Source organism: Emydura macquarii, unplaced genomic scaffold (assembly GCF_026122565.2).
Source record: "Emydura macquarii macquarii isolate MOO-44397 ecotype Brisbane River unplaced genomic scaffold, CSIRO-AGI_Emac_v2 contig_2897, whole genome shotgun sequence".
Taxonomy (NCBI): Eukaryota; Metazoa; Chordata; order Testudines; family Chelidae; genus Emydura; species Emydura macquarii.
In genome coordinates, this window is record NW_027133034.1 from 8,792,645 (window position 1) to 8,815,621 (window position 22,977).

General features: G+C 39.1%; 1 long non-coding RNA gene across 1 annotated transcript in view; it reads right to left on the minus strand.

Moving 5' to 3' along the window:
• Window positions 1–13,648: 13,648 nt before the first annotated feature.
• The window catches only part of LOC137167063 (uncharacterized), a 125,058-nt gene continuing 115,729 nt past the window's right edge, over window positions 13,649–22,977 (minus strand). The window contains exon 4 of the long non-coding RNA XR_010923958.1: window positions 13,649–13,773. This is a non-coding gene — a long non-coding RNA (uncharacterized lncRNA). The remainder of the gene's footprint in view (window positions 13,774–22,977) is intronic.

Genomic DNA, 22,977 nt, shown 5'->3' on the forward strand with positions numbered 1-22,977 from the left:
GCCTAGCAGATAAGATTCAAGTTTCTCATCCCCACTCAGGTGGTAAATTTGGAAGGAGTGATTCAGTCAACCAAGATGAAGCTGCATTTAAAGATGGTTCTGAACCATAAATATGGTTCAAAATCAGCACTGGGGCAAGATCAAATCTGGATCTGGACTTTGCCGCTCAGACCTAGTGCTAGTTAACATGCAGTGTTGGGATGAACCAATTTAGATAAAGCTAGAACAAGTTTACAGCTTTGTAGATTACATTCTTCTCTCTGTTGTCCCCTTATTATCAAGGGGCTGCAATCATATCAGAGAACACAGAATTTGTCCTGCCACTTTTTTTTTTTTAGGTTTGAAAAAGTTCAATTTCAACTTAAAAATCGCCTGTGCTGCTTCCCCTTCTGATTTTAGGAAGGACTAAAATGACAAATACCAGAAGAATAAGAGAGGTTACTCTTGTGGTATTCCAGCGCAGCTCCAGTCAGGAAATGCTGGCAGTCTTGCACTCATGCTTACTGTTGCAAGACTTTCAGTCCAGTTTCCAGACCCAAGAAGTTTGGATGTTACACCAAACTTCTAATGTAAATCTCCAAACTTTTTGATGTAAACCAGAAATTCATTGAAGATGTACAGCTTCTGAACTCAATAAATAAAACAACACCCTCTTTCCCTCCTCCAACCCGCTTCTCTGGTTAAAACACCTTTATGAATCCCAAATTGGAAAGGTTTCAAAAAGAAAAAGTTGGCTCATGCTACAGTTCATTCTGTTCTGGTCTACACATGCCCTTCTTGACGAAAGCCAAAGCTGACTATTATATTAACTTGTGTGGTGGCTTAATGTGTTAGCAAAGTTATTTTAAAGCATTTCTTTTGAATCAAATCACTAATGCAATACAGAGTGTGTGAGCCCACAAGGAACTGTGAACAAAATTTCTATATCATATAGAAGTGTGCGCTACAAGTGATTTTTTATAATAGAACTGGTAAGAATCAGAGATGTGTTTGAGCTGCACTGACTGGATCCAGAATTGAACTTTCCCAAACTTTACTACTTTCTTATATCCAAATTAAGAATAATAGTTATCATAGCACAAATACTGTGGAGTTTGATAATGATATTGATAAAATAACCAAATAATTTACCATCAAGAAACATTTCTCTTTTTTATTTTCTGCAGTTTCTAAATATTAAAAGTCAGTCCATTGCAAATAACCTTTATTCCCAAGCACCATTTTCAGTGGCCTAAGGGCTTTAGTTTTGCTTCATAAGTATGTAATCAAAACATTATTTGAATCCTGTTACCAGGATCTGACTTGATAAAGCAAAATTAACAGTCATTTCTGACAATGAGAGACCAGCAGCACTCCTTCAAACATTGTAGAGAAATTAAGGCATATCTTTAATCATGAGTGGCTCATATGTCATTCGGGCTATTTCAAGTGCACTACATCTTTCAGAAGTTAGAATCAAATATTGTAAAGCACTCTGAATTAAAGCAGGGCTGTGCTTTGCATGGTGTAGAACCTAGTTAAGTATAGACTCTTGCATAATAATGTGAATTGAAGTAGCCTACTGATTTTTTTTCTTCATCTACATAAATGCAGAACAGGGAATATTACTAATGAAGTGTATGCTGGGTCACCTAGTCACCTTATGAAAAGGTTACCACTTTATTTTAAGTATCCCATCAATCATTATGAGGTAATGTGGTATTCTATATGAAATTACTGATCATAATAAATTCATGAAGATGTCAAATGTACACCCAGAGAACTTTATTAACACAGAAAACCTTAAACATGACCCATTCCCAATCTTTCTGCAGATTACCCGGATTTTAATGCTTTGTATTATTCACCCACTCTATTCTGTATACTGCCCATGATGCAATGGGGACTTACACTGTAAAACCGTTCTACCTAAAATTTGAACAAGGTGGCTATAAACATGGTAGCTAATCCCTGTAAGCCAGGGATCTTGGGTAAAATTTTCAGAAGTACCTAAGTGCTAGGACAAGTGACTAGGAGTGGGATTCACAAAGGTATTGAGATGTCCAACCCTCATTGAAATCCATGGGCGTCAGTGCGATTTAGGATTCTGGGTGCTTACATTACTTTTGGAAAAGAGACATAGGTTTCTAGGGTGGGATTCATAAAGGTATTTAGGCACCTAACTCCCATGGATTTCAATGGGAGTTGGGCATTGAAATACCTTTGTGAATCCCACCCTAGAAACCTACGTCTCATTTCCAAAAGTAACGCACAAGCCTAAATCGCACTAATAGTCAGTGGGATTTAATGATCTAAATCCCTTAGGGCCACTCTTAAGATATTTAGGCAGCAAATGGGATTTTCCAGAGGGATCTAGTGCCTAACACCCATTGAAATCAATGAGTTTTGGGTGCCTAGAAGCTTTTGAAAATCCTACTAAGGGCCTGAATACCTTTAAAAATCTGGCTGCTAGCTGCTTTGAAAATGTTACCCATTGTCTTATTCTGTGTTTGTAAAGTGACATGCATACCAGAAGTGCAATAGAAATAATAAGTAATGAATAAAATATTCATAATCTTTTTTATTATTATTATGAAACAAAGGATTTAGGGACTGGAAAAAGGCTGGACCTTGAGGCTTGGAGAGGTTTTGAGTAAGCCATCTTCTTTCCCTACAGTCACACTGATCAGGCTGCTTCAACGTGGTTACCTCCTTTTATTGCAGAAGCAAAATCTCATGATTATATTAGCCAGTCAGGCTTGTTGATTGCATTAGAACTTTCTACTTCTTTTATAATGCAAAAGCACACATGATGTCTGATGATAAAATCCATCCTTTGGCCTATGCTTCAGTAATACAATCTAGAGTGTGTGCGCCTTTATGACAGAAACAGACATACTAGTTTTTTTCACTACTTAACTGTTATTTATCATGTTCTAGTGATCATCATGTTAAAGTATTATCAAACTATTATAACAACATGCTTGGCATAATAATAGGTTTACAACATAGTAATAATGCTAATTACAGAGGGAAAAAAATTCCAGTAAAAAATTTGATACAAATGAATCTTCAGAAAACAGTTTACTTTTCTAGCTGTCTCTCACAGCAGCAAAAAAAGAAAAGGCTTCACTTAGTGGCATAAAGTAAAATTCAGTCCCCTTTGTAGAAAAAAAGAAAAATAATGTTGTTTGAGTAAGATTGTTCCAGGGAGTTAAGATATGACGGACTGTTCTGGAAAGTTGTTTTGCGGAGTACGTTATGTACCAGGTAATGATATCACATAGCAGTGGCAGTTATTCAGTAGAAAATGATTTGGTCTCCAAACTAAGAAGAAATGCTCGTCAGTCATTCAAAAAAAAAAAAAAAAAAAAAAGACAAAAGATCTAAGATCCCCATCTGTATTTAATGTAGATTTTTTAATTCATGTAGAAATCCTCAGTGCTTTTCTCTTTAAAATTACACATATCAGTAGTATCCTTTAAATGATTATCTCAATAAAGAATATTTCCCTAAGCCACCTCAATTAAAACTGTGTCAATGTTTACATTGCACTCAAACTCTGCTGAGCAGGGAATGTGTGCCACAGAAGTGACACACATTTAATTCCCGGTGGGTGGGGAGCGGGGGGAGAAGACAGTTAAGGCCAACATTTCAAAGCATTGAATGCCCCTACTTTAAGCCATGGTGGATGCCATTACATGGCCTGAGTTTGTGCCCACAACTGAGTATCAAAGGATGGTGCAAATGTGGTACAAGGGCAAATTGTGTCTGAAAGATTGGTTGTCGGGGCCTTACATAGTAGCTATCTCTGTATGTCTTGCAAAGGTCCAGGTGTGACACAGAAGCACTCACGAACTTCCTTGTGGAGCTACAAAGGGATCTGCAAAGACAAACACAGGAGCCATGCTGTATCTGTGGTGGTTAATGTGGCCACAACATGTGGAGAAAATCACATGTATTAGAATCCAACCTGCTACTTCCCTGCATGGAATAATGTCTAAGTGCAGGAGGATTAATTAATATAATAGCTTCCCCTGAGATGGGATATACCAACAGCAAGTCATGAGAAAATTCTAGTTATTATCAACTGCCCTCATATTACCCTAGGTGCAGCCTCCTCAGGGAATGAAATAGCTCCAGATAGGGATAGAATGGAACTCTTTTTCCTGTACTACTTGCCTGTGAGGCCAGTAACCTTATCACACAAGAGCATGATTTGCACTGCTCCCTCTGATTATCCACACTTGCTAGCACAACTTAGTTCCTCCTCCCCACAACTCCAAGCCCATTAAAATGGTTTGCACAATAATTAGCTAGTCACAGAAAATAGTATTTGTTCTACTTGGTGCTACACTGAAAACATTAGCTTTTGCAGTGAACAATACAGTTTAAAAGCTTGTATGAAAATAAATTATAAGTTTAAAAAATGGCAAGGGTGACACAAGGCGAGGCATTTATTCCAGCCTGTCGGAGCGGTAGTGCAGCAGTTCTCAAACTTCATTGCACCCTGACTTCCTTCTGAAACAAAAAATTACTACATGACCCCAGGAAGAGGGACTGAAGACTGAGTCCGAGCTCCGCTGCCCCGGCTGGGGTGGCCAGAGCCAGATGGCTTCTGTCCTGGGCAGAGGGGGCTGTAACTTGAGCCCTGCTGCCCAGGGCTGAAACCCCAGGCCCTGGCTAGTCTAACACCAGCCCTGGTGACCGCATTAAAACAGGGTCACAACCCACAGTTTGAAACCTGCTGTCTCTAGTAGACTGCAAAGGCTGTAGTACATATAATACCGTTAATGTCTACACTGCAGTTGGAGGAGCGATTGCAGCATATGTAGACATACCCCAGCTACCTTTAATCTTGCTAGCTCAGCTACTAATAGCAGTGAAGCCACAACAGCACAGACTGCAGTACAAGCTAGTCAACCCAGTACAAGCCCACCAGGGAACTTGGGCATGTACAGGGGTGGCTAGCTAGTCCATACTGCCATGGCTACATTGCCATTTTTACACGAGCTAGCTAGATTAAAGCTAGCTCAGGTGTGTCTACATGTGCTACAATCACACCTCCAATTGCTGTGCAGACATACTGTGTAGTCTGCAGCTCTGTTTTGGGGCAACACTACATCTTGGATTGACATTAGGCTGCTTGGTGACAATATACCACATATGAAATGTATCTCCTTACTCTCTATAGTCAGTGCATTAATAAAAAGAACATAGCTCATTCACCTGGACATCTACTAACGTAATATATGTCATCATGTGCCAGCAATGCCCCTCTGCCATGTACATTGGCCTGACTGGACTGTCACTACTACACAAAAGAATAAATGGACACAAATCAGACATAAAAAATAACATCCATAAACCAGTCAAAGAACACTTCAATCACCCAGGACACTCTGTCACTGACTTGAAAGTTGCCATAGTCCTACAAAAAAACTTCAAAAAGAGACTTCAAAGAGAAAGTGCTGAGCTTGAAATCATCTACAAACTTGACAAAATCAAACTGGGTCTGAAACGGGACTTGGAATGGTTCTCTCATTACAAGAAGTAATTGCCACTGATCACACATTCTCATCTCCTAATCAATGGTTGTGAATAGGCCTCAACTACTCTAACTGATTGGACTTTGCTTTCATCCACCTTCCCCTTGTTATTTCCCTTGGATATGTGTTATGATATATATATATATACATATATATATATATATATATATATATATATATATATATATATATATATATATATATATATATATATATATATATATATATATATATATATATATATATATATATATATATATATATATATATATACACCTCCTATGTGATTTCTATTCCTTACATCTGATAAAGTGGGTTACAGCCCCCGAAAGCTTATGCCTGCAGAAATTAAATTTGTTAGTCTTTAAAGTGCTACAGAACTCTCGTTGTTTTTGCTATACTTTAAATAGGAATCCTAACTAAAATAATGGAGGAATCAACCACACTGTGTTGCAGAAGATGACAAAACAGAAAATACAACCAGGATACTTACATTTTTAACTTTAAATGCATGAACAAAAAGTCTGTGCTCATCAGAAATAGTATCCATTAATAATAGTATATAATTGTTCAAGAGTACATTAAATAAAAAAATTTTAAAAAAAGATATGAAACTATGAATTCAAAAAGATCCTAACATTCCATTCCAAACCCTTTGAACAAAACAGCCTCTTATAAAAAAGAAATTAATTGGGGGAAAAAAAAAACTTTTAAAGAATTGAAAAGGAAAGGAAATTACTACATGTTACTATAACTGGGGACAGATTGTATCACAGGATTATTAGAATTTGGAGGAAAACATTATTATTTTCTAAATTGAATTGGATTATTTATTACAGTTCTAAAAAGTATTGAACACAAGGAAGATTCTAAGCAAATATTAGATTAGACCAGGAAATAATGTATATGAGAGAAGTGGCTGTAAGATAAATCTCTATATAAACATTACAAATATTAAATTCTTCTTCACATAGCTCAGATCTGATAAGAAAAGCCTTGCATTTTCTAAATAGCTAGCGCTATAGTTCTAGTCGCTAGCTAGGTAGAAAAAAAAATGCTGTCAAAATCTGACCTACAAGAAATCCTGTATTCAACAGGGACAGAAAGGGGTGGGAATTTTCCACTCCCATCTTGGCTCCCCCCAGACACTGATCCAGAGACTATTTTACAGACCTTCCATTACAGAAGCATAGAGCTGTTCTGTGGCAGGGTCTACAAATCAGGCAATGTGATACAATGGCACTCACACACCTATCTCTGCCCTTCTATGGTTCCTTAGAATGGCAGTTTACCTGAGCCTCTCATACACGTTAATAGATTTATCTTCACAATTCCCCTGTGAGACAGGGAAGCATTTTATAGTTGGGGAGATGAGGCACAGGTATTGAAGTGAAGTGTTGCAGAACCAGAAACTGAGCCAAGGTCTCCTGAGGAATCCAGATCAGTGGCATAATCACAAGGCCATCCTTCCTCTTTCAGTCAGTTTATTTCTACTCTATACAGGTACTGTTTGCTAACTGGGCAGTTGCTGGACAGAATATATGTACATGCTAAAGCTTATTTTGCAGAGTATTGGTCATCTTCTCCTCTCAGTTAAAGTCAAAGGTATTGCACTGATGTAATTACTTTAATTCATGATTTGAGATCACAATCCCAATAAATACAATGGGAGTACTCAGAAACCCTTTAAAACACTGCTATCTGATATGGAAGGCAACATATTTATTTTATATTTTACACTCTGTCTCTAGACACCTAAAAAAAATTATTGATGAAAGGTCTGGCTAGTCAGCAAACTGACTGTCAGAGCTAGTGCTATTCACCTCTAGGCTACTGGTTTGAATGTGGCCCAGGCTAGCACTGAAATCTTTTGATGGCTGTTCACCATGAAATGTAAAGCGATTTTATGGTATCAGTCTAGTTCCTAGGAAACAAAGGTGACCTTCACCATATTTGTTACACAACCAGTGGAATTACCAGTTAATGGAATGATTACCATCCATGCAGGAATGGTGTACTGCTCCTATACTAGTCCATTTCAGGTAGGTAAATTGCCTTCTGAGAAAACAATTAATTTCAGTTTAAACAATGAGAGTCCTGTAGCACTTTAAAGACTAACAAATTTAATTTCTGCAGGCATAAACTTTCGTGGGCTGTAACCCATGATGTGTCATCTGATGAAGTGGGTTACAGCCCACGAAAGCTTATGCCTTCAGAAATTAAAGTTGTTAGTCTTTAAAGTGCTACAGGATTCTCATTGTTTTTACTGTATACAGACTAACACGGCTACCCCTCTGGAATAATTTCAGTTTCTCTCTTTTCATTCACAATAAAAATAAGAAAATATAAAGGAGTTTCTAGCCACCTTTTCATAAATTACAGATACAATCACAAAGAATAAGCCAGCCATTTCCACTCAGCCCCAAACCAGAAAATAGCCAACCCCAACAACTAACATTTTTCATCCAGCTACAGCAGCCATTATAATGTTCTTGCCTCGAGAAGCAAGGTTAAATAGATGGGCCTTTCAGGGCATGAAACAACAAATTCAAGCTAATTCACACCAAGTAGAGGAGTAAATTCACTTATGGAAAACGCCCAGCTGGTGCACCTCTCTCTCAAACTCAGGAGACTTCACCTCAGGCACCTTTGTTGAGTGCAGATGTATTATACTGGGAAGAGGGGAGTCTCTCAAATAGATAGGTCCCAAACCATTTCAGACTTCGTAGGTCAAAATCCATTTTTTAAGTCCACCCAAAAACCAAGAGAGAGCTAATGCAGTCTACAGAGCAGCTCTGATTTCTGGGTTGATTTAAGATGCAGAGTTCATTACTGTAGTTGAGTTCTGAAGTGATGAATGCATGGACTATAGTAAGAAGGTCCACATCTGCAAAATATGGTTAGAAACTCCCAGCAAATAAAAGATGAAGAGAAAGGACACCACTATTATTTGATCATCTGAAAGCAGATAGGCATCCGATGTCCCCTAAATATACCATCCTTCTAGATGAAGAACAGTTTCCATAGCAGTAATTTCCACTGGAGCTGAGGGTGACCACAATTAACATATGAATAATTTGTGTAAATGTTTTTATTAGCTTTGTCTCCACTGGGAAAATGTATCCTGTTAGAAAACTTTGCTCTCATTATAGGTAAGGACAGTCATGTCTACAAATGTCTTAGCTGGTTGTGGTTAAGCCTGGGAATGATCAGAATGCTTTTTTAAATAGAGCTTGTCCCTGTGTACTTGAGGTATTAACATGATGCATTTCCCCAATGTAGATATTACTTAAGAGGCTGGGGAATGGTCCACACCCAAATGTTAGGTTCTTTCTTCCCTCACCAGCTGCCAAATGGATTATCTTTAGATCTGTTTCTCCTTTTAATTTTTAACACAGCTTGAAAAGCTAGTATATTTATGTTGGTCCTTAAATTCATGTCTATGCCTAAAAGGAGACAATAAAATATGTGCTTTAAAGACTGTATCTGAAAGTTCAGTTTCCAAGTCTTATTACTAACCTTTGGTCCAAGAGCAGTCCAGACTGACCCTTTTTATGCTCATTGCCATCTTTTTCATAAATACATGTAATTAGAGGAGTTGAAAGCTGAATATATTCTGAGTTGTGGTATTAATTACCATGTGGAAGTTTGACCTTTTCAGAATTCTACACCACATTAGCCTTAGCCTAGTAATTCAGATGGCTTAGATAGCAGTTGGTAATATTACTATGTTGATCTGGTGAGAAGTTTTTCCTTGTTTGTTATATACATCTTTTTATAATTTTCTAAGTAAGATGAATAGTTGATTTAGTGATATCCACACATCATTGTCAGATCATAAAAGTAAACTTCAGTTCTGTACCAGTCTTAACAAATTGCATGATGAAAACCGTCAACGTCATGGGCAACTGCTTCCTAAGAGAGTGACACTACATGCCAATTAGAAGCAAGCAGGTGCCAACATGTTTTTCTACTTTGGGACACATGGGCAGGAAAATGGATTGAAGCAGCAAAGCTGAGTCTCAACGTGGAACTGTTGAGAGGTATGTTGAGTATTATCCTTTGCTCACAAATTCTGCCTGTGTCTCAACCCTTCCTTCACCCCAGTCCCTGCTTGTCAGGCTGATAAGAAAGAACCGGTCATTTGGAAGCTGCAGAGGGAATTTTGTTTCAATCACGGCCAAGCTGCTTCAAGCAAGCTCTAATATTATAGTAAGCCAAAGACTTCAGGTTTTTTTTTTTTTTTGGTAGAAATACAACAATTCTGTAAATCCAAGGTTGGAAGTATTCCCAAGTTTTTGACAGAAAGGAAACAAAGGTGGACATATGCAGTTTTTTTAAAGTGCAATCTCATTAAATTAAACACCTCCTCCTCCAACAACTCAATTCTGGACTCTCTTCTCTCTGATTTATAACACTTAAACTAAAGGCCAAATTGAGGGCTGAAGACGTGAGGGCAACTGCCTGCGTCTAGGCAGGCAGCTGTACTCTAAGGAGCAGGCAGGCAGTTTTCCACCACTACCATCCTTCAGTTTTACACTTCAGAGGACAGCTCTAGTTAATCCAGAGGTTTCACAGGCACTCTGCCATCTGAGGCTAAAGTGGCAATGTGCTAAATAAACACACACCAGTTGCCATGAACAAACCAGAGGCAGAGTTCCAAAGGAAGAAGCCTAAAAGGTATGTCTACATTTGAGCTGGGAGGTGCGATTCCCAGCTCGTGCAGACATGCCTGTGCTAATTCTTTTTGAACTAGCACCTAAATATAAAAGCATGTCCACAGCTGCACACGCAATGGCTTGGGCTAGCCTCCTGAGTACATACCTACGGGGGGCGGGGGAGTGAGGTGAGATTGTAGTTGGGGCAGCTAGCTCAAGTAATCACCCATACCACTTGTGATATAGTGCTATTTTTAGGTGTTAGCTCAAGCAGAGCTAGTGCAGATATGTCTACATGAGTTGGGAATCACACCTCAGCTCAAATGTAGATGCACCCTAAGTTCCAATGAAAACCAGTGATATCTATGCTGTTATGTAATTAAGCAATTCTGAAAATTGTACCCAGTAAACTCTGTGTGGCCAGGCCAAGTCTTTCTATGCTTCATGCACTTTTGGATGCTATAAAATACATGGAATGGAAATACTAATTTTCTTTGAGGTTTTTATGACAAAATATATACAATATATCACCTTGTATGGGGTTAGCAGGTGCTCAGCACAATCCAGGATTTTGCCCATTGAGATAGCTTGTGTTTTTAAAATTATTTATTGAAATAAGGGGTCAGAAAGCCTTCGCTGATCACTGACTTGAGCGAGCACAGCTAATCTTTTAAGTCAGGCAGGAGAAGCCAGGAAAACTGGACTCTATCTCCATAAATTACCTCTCTCCTCAGCCCTATAAAGCAACTAAATGATAACTTGATCCAGCATGGTGTGGGCAGCCCCAGGCTACCCAATGAAAACAATGGCAGGCATCTGGGGTTAGCATAAAAATACAAATTTTGAGAGAAAACAGAGGAGGAGATATTGAAGAGTCATCAACAATCTTGGGCTAGTGTGTGCCTCTGAGGTCCTGTCCTTGATTGGAGGTAGTTCAGGGCTGTATTGTCTCAAAGGGAACACGCTAAAAAGTGGAAAGTCTCTTGCAACAAACCAGTGCACAGGAGAGCACTGAAAATGGCAATACGTCTGTAAGGAGTGCAGTGTATTTCCCCACCGGGGCATAGAAAGAACTGATTTTTTTTGGCAGGGCTTGTGGTTGACACAGGTGGGCCAGCCAAAAAACAGCACTTCCTGAACTTCCAGCTTCCAGTCATGTGACCGGAAGCAGGAAGTTTGGGAAGTGACTGGCCAAGGAACTAAGCTGCCCGACGGGTCGACCATGGCCCACTCACTTTGAAAGCAGGCCCACCCTAGCAGTTGCGGAAGTTGTGCTGCCGACGCTCCCTTTAAGCTACCTTGGCAACTGGAACGTTGCACAGCTTAGTGATTCTCAGCCGATTGCTTCCTGAACTTCTGACTTCCGGCCACGTGACCCGAAGCAGGAAGTTCAGGAAGCAACCAGCCAAGAAACTAAGCTGTCCAATGGCTGCCAAAATAGCTTAAGTGGAGTGTTGGCAGCAGAACTTCCACAACCAATTGGGTGGGCCTGCTTTCAAAGTGGGTATGCCACTGTTTCCCCCTGCACCGGGGGGGGGCAGCAGAACCTCCTTTGGCAGTGCAGTGTGCTCCTGGCAGAGCAACTTATGAGTAACCCCCATGCTTCACTGCATGCAGGGGTTGCAATTCTATCTGGCTCACATGTAGGCGGGAGTCATCTTATTCCCTTCTCCACTCCATCCTGCATAGCTGCAAAATATGCTAATCAGAATGCAGTTCACCAATAACTAAATCAGTAAAGTAACTGTTGATTTTCAAATTATCTAAAACTCATTTCTACTAAACCAAAGATCCTAGCTCTGTTTCAGCTATAGTGGTACTGCATGACCTGATAGTATGGGGCTATATTTTACTGTGGTTAGGAAAAAAACCTCAAAACCAAGACATAAAAATAACTTTGCAGGGAATGTGAAGGATCTGCACCAGGAGGTTCTGCCTTCAGAACGTGAAACATGCTGGCTAGTTAGATTCCTTCTTAACTCCCACATCACTCAGATAGACACAGCTGCCTCTGTTTCAATCTATGGTTGACAATTCTGGAAAGGCAAACCTCAGACATCTCCATAGGGCCAAAAAAAGGGCTGTCGTCAGTGTTTTACTACCAATAATTTAAGCCTTCTGGGAAACTGCACCTTTCTAGTTCACTGTATATTTCTCTGAAACTCTCAAGCCAGTCTTGAGATATCACTAAGCAAACAAATTGATATTTAGACCTATATCCTTACCTGGTGTAAATCAGAGGAACTCCATTATCTACAATGGAGGTATTTCAATTTACAGCAGCTGACTATTTGGCCTCATAATCAAATGAACTAGAAGAAGAATCTGGATGATGGAAAACTGAATTGGCACTACCCATGAGGCAAGCTGCTACTCAATAAGAGTATGGGAGCAGAATCAGGCCCAACATGTAGGGGGAAACTGATATGCAACATGGCAATTGTGCATAATCTCCCACTCTTAGGATCCCAGCCAGGGCAGTGAAGGCCAAGGGTCAGAGCAGGGGCAAACCTGAGGCTGGGAATGGCAGAGGAGTTAATAGTCAGATTCTAGGCCAGGGTCAATACCAAGGATCAGAGTCTGAGTCAGGAAGTTAAATTCAAATCAAGCCAACATCAAAGCCAGGCATTCAGGAGCAGTCATGGCAGGTACAAGCTACCTACCCACTTCCTGGAATGCCTCTTGGGTTTATATAGGGCAGGGAGCCAATCAGGAGCCACAAAACTGCTGTCTGTCAAACCCTGGAGGTGGAACTTCCCATGGCCTGTGTGGAAAATGGAGCACAAAGTAGTTACAACTGCCACTGGGTGGCAATCTGGAGCTGTTAGTTGCTTGGTAACTCTGCAGGCTTGGGTTCTAGACCCATGGAGCCTTACATTTGGAAAATTGCACATTACAGCTATGCCAATTTTAGGCCAAATCCTCCTGCTCATACTGAAGTCAATTGCAAAACTACCTTTAAAATCCAATGAGATCAGGAGTGAGACATTAACCATTGCTCCCATGAACAGACTTGAGAACTACTTATGTTAGTAAGAATTTGCAGGACCAGGCCCTTTGTGAGGATTTTTATTGCTAAACCGACTTCTTTTAGGTATCCATATATTATACATTCATTCTCTATTCTGAAAGACTGAGGCAACATTACTGTCTGAAAAACCAGGAAGCACCAGATCACTAAAATTTTATCATTCACAATTTATCACCAATTCTATTGTGTACTCTGCTAAAGATCAGTAAAGACTCTGGGTCTGATTATTAGAGATGCCCTCCTTTTATAAAAATGCAATTTTGTGCAAATGCAAAAATGCAAAAAATGCAAAAATGTGGGCACAAAATTCACTACCCATTGATGGAGGCAAAAATGGAAGTGTCATCATAACACAGCTCAGAAATTGAGTATTTACATACAGTATATTTACATACAGAGATGCTAAAAGTTACGCAAATGAACAGAGCTTTATTTACGATAGTTTCATACCATGAACAATAGCGCACGGTCCTGAGAGGTGCTGAGCAGCTCTCTTTGACTCCAATTCCATTTGTAGTCAATGAAGATTTTTCCTGCACAGGAATGCGGGCTTGGGCTGTGATTGAACAATTACAGATTGTTTAACTTTGCCATTAAAATGGCTAAAACGTTTCTATAATAATTTGCCTTTTACTAGAACTATCATAAATTTACAAATAAAAAAATTAGCAGAATAAAGTTATCAACCCCACTCTCCACTACATATCACATCACATAAGAAATATTAACATACGATGCAATACTTTTATATGCTGCCACTGCAGTAATTATTGAGATTTCTAAATAAATTATGTCATTTAACATCTGTTATTAAACCATATCCACATTTATTGCCTCGTAACAATGTCATTACAGATGGAAGTTGAGCAGATGAGCAGAATGAATTGTAAAGACTAATAAATCTACAGTATTTATATAAATATTTGCTCCTCTAACTCTCCATCCTTTTAATTGTGACTATTAACAGCCATCTTAACTCTAACATAGACAAGATGTCTAACCTTCATTCCCATATAAATTACCATACTGTTCATATGAAATAATATTTGTAATTCCAATCTCATACTGCTTGGAAGTGTCAGAGCTTGTGTCTAGGCATAGGAAGACTCGTGTGTGTACTAGTAACCTCAAGAAAAGGCTTTTTAGGTCTATCATTGTCCTACCATGACCGCATGCCATTACCCTTATTCTCCTTGGAGAAGGGTCAGGTTTCAGAATTAAGATGAATGGGGCAGTTCACAGTTCTTGAAGTGATTTTTCAGGCTCCCTGCAGATTCAGGTAAGTGTTAGTTTCACTTGTATCATATTTCCAAGCTTTTCTTTGCAATCAAAGATTAGACACATTTTTTAAAAATGAAAGCTGGGATTCTGATTCATCTGAATCTAGGAATTAGGCTCATAGGCACAGGTCTATAGTGTCTATGTCTTAATCCAGCCCTGAGGAAGGAAAAATAAAATAGTTTGTGCAGCAGCAGCAGCATCCCTTAGAAGGATCTCAAAGTGCTTTACAAACATTAACTAATGAATCCCCACAATATCTCTGTGAGGTAGATACTATAAACCTATTTATAATGATGGGGAAACTAAGGCACAAAACTTTTGTGATTGGCTAAAAGAGAGCTCCACAAAAGCAGCTGCTGCTTGTAAGATAATGAGTCACAATGGCTTCTGCAAACTCCCCTGAACATACGGCATAGGCAATTCTGATCACAAAGTCAGAAACAATACCATGTCACTGACTTGACCAATCATAACCAGCCCAACTTGATAATAAAAAGGAATGTGAAAATTTGAAGCCAATATTTTGCTGTCATACTAGCAGAGAAAAATATTATAACCAATTTGGTGGAAATTTCAAAAGATTGCTCCACATCTGTAAATCTTTTACATACATGGAAATAGGCAAATTCAAACCAAAACCGCAAACGAAAATTCTGCTTAAACACTACATTCTGCATTTTTCCAGTGGTTTTGGTGGAGCATTTGTATAAAAATTAAGCATATTTTCCAATAGCCTATCCTGTAAATGTAGTAATCAAATCAAAATATAAATATAACTTTCAGAGCATAAGTAGAATAAACTATCCAGACACCAGTGAAGATCCTGAAGGCCTACTTCAGAAAGCTTGAAAGCTCACCGCCATTTACCCATTAGTCTTAAGATAAAGAGCAAGCCACAAAGCTACTGAGAAACATACTATGCTGAGCCAGCCAGTGCACTGTCAGCATGGGAACTAACAGATCTAATCCCTCCATTGCTGAAATGAGATAACGTTTCAGAATTAAATCATTGTGTCATAATCTTGTCCTGCATATGATTTCCTTGGTGTGCATAGAGGAGACAGTGTGTGCAGATTGAGAGAGACCACTAATTTAAATTATCTTTCTAATCAGTAAAACTTTTAAAAATATCAGACTATTTCTTGCTGTGCTATCCTTGTCCAGCTTTTATATAGACTTAATTCATTATATCTTCAAAGATGAGGGAAGAATTTGTCTAAGCACCCCAACAGGAGAAAAACAGAAGCATTTCCTGTCTCTCTCTCTCTCTCTCTCTCTTCCCCCCACTCCCAATATTTTATAAATAAAACTGCATTGTTTTTAGATCAATCTAAGGAAGAAAGGCAGGAGCACATACATTTTTCTTTTAAGTTAAGCTGTTTTACGGGGAAGGAAGGTGTTTGGTTTTATCTTAAAGTGAATCAGACGGCTGGAAGGAATATCTCTGATCCCAGAACAAAAGGAAAGCAGCACATTTAACCACTTAATTTTGTTTGACTGAGCTAATTTTCCTTGTATTGACTGTATGTTTCTCCTTTCTGTAAATTGGTCTATTCCCAGCTTGGGAACATGGCTAGAATTCATCCCTGCCTTGATCCTGTCTCTTCTGAATCCTTAATCCCATTTTGTTTTTACTTTGCAGTTCTCTCTTTTATGGTCTTCTGACTAGATCCCTATTCTCTGAAGAGACTGGAACAAAATCTGAGTAAATGGGCTTTGTTCAAGAGATCTCCATGGAAGAAAAGTACCTTCAACCCAAGGCCACCGAGAAACAGTACAGCCACTACAAATAGACCTAATTTCCCTAGTCTCCTCCTAAATTGTCCCATTAATCATGCTTTTTCATGTTCCAGAAGTCCCTGGTTCGTACTGCTACAGAACCAGCCATCAGAGATCTCTGCTCCACAATGTACACAGGAAGCAGAGTACCCCATAGTGGCTTCTCCATGGTGGGCCTTGTTGCTAAGTGAAACTTCCAGGGTTCTGCTACGTTTAAAGACCTCCACATTTGGAGGTGGGGGTAGCAGGATTTGGTTAAATTTTCAGGGAACTGGACTAAAGGAAATCTGTCCATATTCTCCCATAATTTGTCACCTCCCCTGAGCTCCTCTCCATATCTGAATCCAATATAAATTACCTTTCTGTTTAAAATCTCTAACTTGCTGCTTGCTGATAGTGGCCACTTTTTCTGCTGATCATTCTTCCAATCTTGACCTCTCTGTATAATGTTTTGGAATGAGTAAAAGAGTTCCCCCAGTGCTACATAAACACCTTAAGAGGAAGATCTGATACTCATCCTAATACAGTATTATTCGCCTCACGTTGGCCTCAGAAAAATGCCAGAAAAGAAAGGATAGAAAACTGTCATGCAGCAATCGTGGCCCAAACCTGGCTTCCAACACTACCTGCAACGTCTTCCCGTGAGTCTGCGACTCAAGGATCAGACTCTTTAGTAACCAAAGGACTCACAGAAGATAAACACCTGTGAAAGAGATCCTCGTGTAACGAGGGATCGCCAATGACTCATCAAATTGCAGAATGTTGGTGTGCATTGTTCTTCCTGCTTGTTGTTAATAAAGTTAGTTGAAGAGAGACTCCACACATGTACAGTTTACACTGCAGCATTTCAACAAGAAAGCATAAAATTACTGCACTCTGCCCTCTCCCACGACTCTCCACAGTTGGGTGCCACTATGTCTCTTGAGCTGCCGTATCTGATGTTCTCTGACCTCATCAGTCATAGCCACCAATTGACTTCCTGCTCCAAACCTTGCCATGCAAGCTTCCTATTTCCCTCCTTTTCACTTTATTTTATGACTGCCATTAACCCTCAATCACCATACCATTCCCATCAGAAATTTCATTTGCATGTTTACTGCTTTTAAATTTTGTCTCTCTTCGCTTACCTTTGATCCCCTTTCACTACATTTCTCCTTTCTGCATGCCTCTATACCCAATACTATACAGAGATCTTTAATCCGACTGTCACTGTAAAGTGTTTGATGAGGATTAACATGAAAAAATGAATAAATGAAATCAAAAAAAGAAAAGGACGGGGGGAAATCAGCTAATGGAGGTGACAGTATATGTTTTGGTAAAGAGTGCTGTATCTTACATAATTTTTAATTACTTCATTCTGGGATGTTCTTTCTGAAGTGATTGTATGATAATTTGCAAAGTTAATAACAACTTGTATGGGTTGTTTTATTTTAGGTGGGAGGTGTTTATGCTACACTCCTGTTCTCCATAGCCTTGATTCTGCCACTCTTACCCACCCGGGAACTACATAAAGTGAGGTACTACTCACCATGAGCAACAATGGCACAAGCAGACCCTAAGTGATCTGAGAAATAGACAAAGCCATTGCCAGCTGGACAGGAGACACTGTCTGCTGCATATTTTAAAAGCATGAAGGGGCTTAGGCTTTCAGGTCTGCATGGTGTAATTCCATGCATGTAGAAAGGAAAATATTTTAGTAAAGACTCACTATGTGAATATGATAAGCAGCATCCTGCCTTTCAACATTTAGTTATATATCAGAAAAATCAACGTCATGGCTCAGTCCTGATTCCCTCAATCCACTCCCACTGTGTGTAATACTGGCTCTAAATTATTATCTGTATTAAATGTACCTATAAATAAGTGTTGGATAATATACTTTATGATGTTTCTCTGATTGCTAAAAGCTGGAACTGACCAACAGGAGATGGATCACTTGATAAATTGCCCTGTTCTATTCACTCCCTCTGAAGCACATGGCACCAGCCACTGTCAGAAGACAGGATACAGAACTAGATGGACTACTGGTCTGACCCAGTCAGGCCATTCTTATATTCTAATGTATATTATTGTTAATATAAATTAATTATACAAAAGCATTTTATACCATGTGTAGGGCCAAGTAGAGTTATACATTTGAGATGGATCAAAACTGAAATACGTGCTTCCTAGTTGTGCTAGTGGGTTCGTTACCCAACCATGCAATTAACTGTACAAATCCACATCAAAATGTTTGGAGCCTGAATTAATTACCTGAACACGACTCACTGAGATTAGAACAAGTATTGTCTCTTCAACATTTAGCACAGGTGCCAGAAAATAAAGAAGTGAATTAAGAAAACATTAGAAGGAAAGGAATTAAAAGGAGAGCTGTCAGAAGAAGGGAAGAGGTACTTAATGATGCTGTGTACTTTCTCCTATGTAATTGCCATCTCTCTTGCTCTCACACTTCCCTAAACGTCTGGTATCTAGTAATTTGCAAATGGACCAGAAATAGCACATATATGCAGTTTAAAATACCTGGTTCTTATATGTTTCATTGTACTCTGTATTATTCAAAGTGTTAGCAGATGCCCTGTTTTCATGAGATCACCACAGTTTTTGTGGAGATACAGTAAAAGCGGTCTCAGATTCTCTCTCACTGCCTTCTTGTTCAGATCTCTGAGGTGTAAATTAGAGAGGCGGAGGTTTACTGGATTCACTAGGTGCATTCCAGTTGTTCTAGCGTCTACAAACTATTTAAAAAGTAGGTCTTCTAACATCAGAAATGGAACCAAATACATAAAGAGAAACCCTAGGCCCACTGATGTCAATAGAGTTTTGTCATTGACATCAATTAGGTCTACTAATGTAATATATGCCATCATGTGCCAGTAATGCCCCTCTGCCATGTATATTGGCCAAACCGGACTGTCACTACGCAAAAGAATATATGGACACAAATCAGACATAAAAAATGGTAACATTCATAAACCAGTCGGAGAGCACTTCAATCTCCCAGGATACTCTGTAGCTGACTTAAAAGTTGCCAAACTTCTACAAAAAACTTCAGAAACAGACTTCAGGGAGAAACTGCAGAGCTGGAACTAATATGCAAACTTGACACAATCAGACTGGGTCTGAACAGGGACTTGGAATGGTTATCTCATTACAAGAAGTAATTGTCACTGTTCACACATTTTCACCTTCTAATCAATGGTTGTGAAAAGGCCTCATCTACTGTAACTGAATGGACTTTGTTAAGACTTCCCCTCCCCATTGTTTTTTCTTACCCTTGGATGTATACATATACCTCCTATCTGTGATTACCATTTCATGCATCTGACGAAGTGGGTATGTAATATGTAATATGGCATATCTATACCACTGAGCTTTCTGCAAAAATCATGTACATAATAATTCTATAGTCCTTGCCCTGGCTTGTAGGTTTGTTTTTCTTCCCCCTCATTCATCAAAATAAAATGATGACTTTTATCAGGGCCCCCACACTGGGGGATGTTAAAAAGGGTACACTTCATCAGGGCTCAGAGGCCCTGGAGGGCCCAGCCTAGGCTGCAAGCCCCATGGGTATGTGTGTGGGAGGGGGCCGTGTTACAAGTTTGTACTGGGCCCGAAAAAATTATGCTTGGGCCCTGACTATTACACTAGGAGAACTTTCAGCACATACTTTGATCTCTGATCAAAATGGTGTAACCCCCTGCTGTGTGTTTTGTATTTTACCTACCCAGGTTATATTACATCATTTTTCAAAAAAACGTTTACCAATATAAGTATATAGAATATTTATATCAGGGTGGGGTGTTTTTTGTTTGTTTGTTTGTTTTTTTATCTCAACAGGGTAGTTATCAGCAAATTCATTCCTTTCATGCACTCTACCTTCATTTTTCTCACACTTTCTCCTTACGTAGACACATACATCTACACTATGAGCTAGTGTTATGTAGACATACTGGTGCTAGCTCTCACTGAGCTAGCGTGCTAAGAATAGTACTGTAGCTATGGCTGCATGGGCAGCAGCAATGGCAGCTTGGGCTGGGCAAGACAAGTACAAACCCATCTGAACCCCATGGGTATGTATTTGGGAAGGCTAGCGCATGCCAGTGCTGCCCATACTCTGACAGCTACACTACTATTTTTTAGCAAGGTAGTTCAGATGAGAGCTAGGAGGAGAATGTCTATGCAATCTGTGGAATCACACCCCTAGGACATAGCATAGATGTAGCCACAGATACTCTACTTCTGTTTTCTTTAACTTTTTTTCCCTAGCTCCCTGTACTACCTTACCACTCTTTTCCTCCATGATTGATCTTCACTTTTTGTTTTGATACCAGCTCATTCCTTCTTCCCTTTCTACTGCTCATCAGATGCTATTTACATATGTACATTGTTATTGAAAGCAAACTACCAGACTAACTTCTCTCATAGGGTGTTGACTTAAAATAAAAGGCAACATAACACATAATGGCATATTCATCCAGTGGTTCTATGGTGATAGTAAACAATGGAGAAAACTCAAAGGTGGTCGTCATTAAACACTCAGAGGGATAATAGCTGTTTCTCTTGATGAAAAGAGCAGATTTCACAAGTAGGAGCAGCAGAAGTGAAGGCCTTTAAAAAACGTGTTCTGAGAATTGGCTCTCTCTCTGTTTAGTAAAGAAACAATTTTAGAATCTCAGTTGATGATATGGGTCCATCCAATAACCAACACCATCATAATTCATTAAGCCTGAGAAGATGAATTTTATAACGACAGCCCTATCAACTCCAGATTTATAGCTTCACATCCACGTTATCCTTACAATAGTTTTCTTAAATGATTTTTTTCTTTGTGGCTCCTTAGATGATAAACTCTATTTACTAGACAGCATCTCATAAGTTATTTCAGATAATTTCAATATAAACCCAGGCTGAATGCCAGTTTATGCTACTTTAAAAGGCCATCCACTTTTATTCAAGTTCCATTTCCTATTCTTGCAGCATATCTTATCACCCATCCATAAGCAGATGCCTTAAAGGCATCCCAAATGCAACATGGTGAATGGGCTGAGCTGGAATTACACTCAGCAAACTGAATGATTCTCTCACCCACATACTCATAAAGATCCATCAACAGAGAGAGATTACATTTTCATCTTCTGTTCAGAGAAGTTTCAACACCCAAAAGCAATTGTCTGCACCCAGTCAAAGCATGTGCAATGCTACATACTGCACACTTTCATGTCTCAAAACGGCTGTAACAAATTAGATATGTTCTGAGTTTCCAACACAGAACTGAACCAATGGACGGGTAAAATTAACTTTAAAAATAAGAAACATCCTTGCTTTCTTCACCTTCCCTGACCAGCCTTCTTAAAGAAGTGAGGATTAAGGGCATAAAACTACAGACCATTTATTGTAGCTGAGGAAAAAATTCTTGACTAGGATTTACTTGTGAATGTCATAGATGAAATGTATTTAGCTAACAGGATCTGATCTAGTGTCAGAAGGAGAGGATTCTCAACCAGTTCACTCCTCTGGAAGGATTTATTAATTAGCATTATTCGCCGAAGTGTCACCTACCTGCACTTCCCCCTTCTGGTAGAGACTTTATCATCAGAGTTTCTATAGTGATAGATACCCAATACTCATTTCAATACATCAAAATTGAAATAAAAATTCAAATTAATTATTTGCCTTTGATATTCTTTTCCTCCAGCCAACTTTAAATTATAATTTCATTTTATGTATATATGAAACACACATGCAGAGAAACAGAAATTATTTTAGTAATATAACAAACCGAGAGGATCCCAAAGAGCTTAGAGAATTGGCTCTAGGAGTACTGAGAGCATACTGAATTGCTAATGTTTACACAGACCAAATGAATGAAGGAGTCTATAACATAATGCTTCCTGGGAGGTTTAGAGTAGATACTTTATTCTCTCTTCTTTTAGCAATGGCTGGAACATTGTATTGTTCTTGTTCTATGTACAATAGTAAACAAATAGGGCCAGATTATGGCTTTTTAGCCAGGGCTTGCATAAAAGGTAAGGATGAGGCACTGTGTCACTGGGAGCCCCTGGAGGGATTCTGGCTGACTTTGCCAAAACTGCTCCTGTGGCCCTGACTATCAGCTCTGCCACCATTTGAAATGGTATGGAAAGTGCTCCCTTTTGCACCCAGCCATCTGCTTTGGCCAGTGTAGGATTAAGAGGCAAAGCTTTAGACCCCTTTCTTCAAATTCTCTCCAACCCTTTTCTAAGCCTTTCAGAACACAATGTCAGCTGTGCTAGCTCGGAACACTGGCCACACTTGCCAGTTGGGTTGTGTCTCACTCCGGCACAGGAGAACAAGGAAAGACCTCTCTTCCACCATTATGCACCTGCACAAAGCCAGGAAATTCTAGCTCAGACTCCTGGGCCCAATCCTACTTGAATACAAATAGAGTCATCAAACATGTTTGGTTGAGATTTGCATCCAGATTTAAATAGATACATTTTAAATCTATCCAGCAAGTTTGAAAATAAACTTTCCATTTTAAATAAGAAAGCAAAATGTTTGACTAATATGGAAAAGATTCTACTTCTGGGATCTTTGTCAAGGATATACTTCCTAATCCTATTAGGCACAGTAATCTTCAGATCTACATACAAACAAAGCGAATTTCTGCACTAGGATTAAATTCTGTAAACACTGATTTTGAACAAAACAGTCTTCAGCA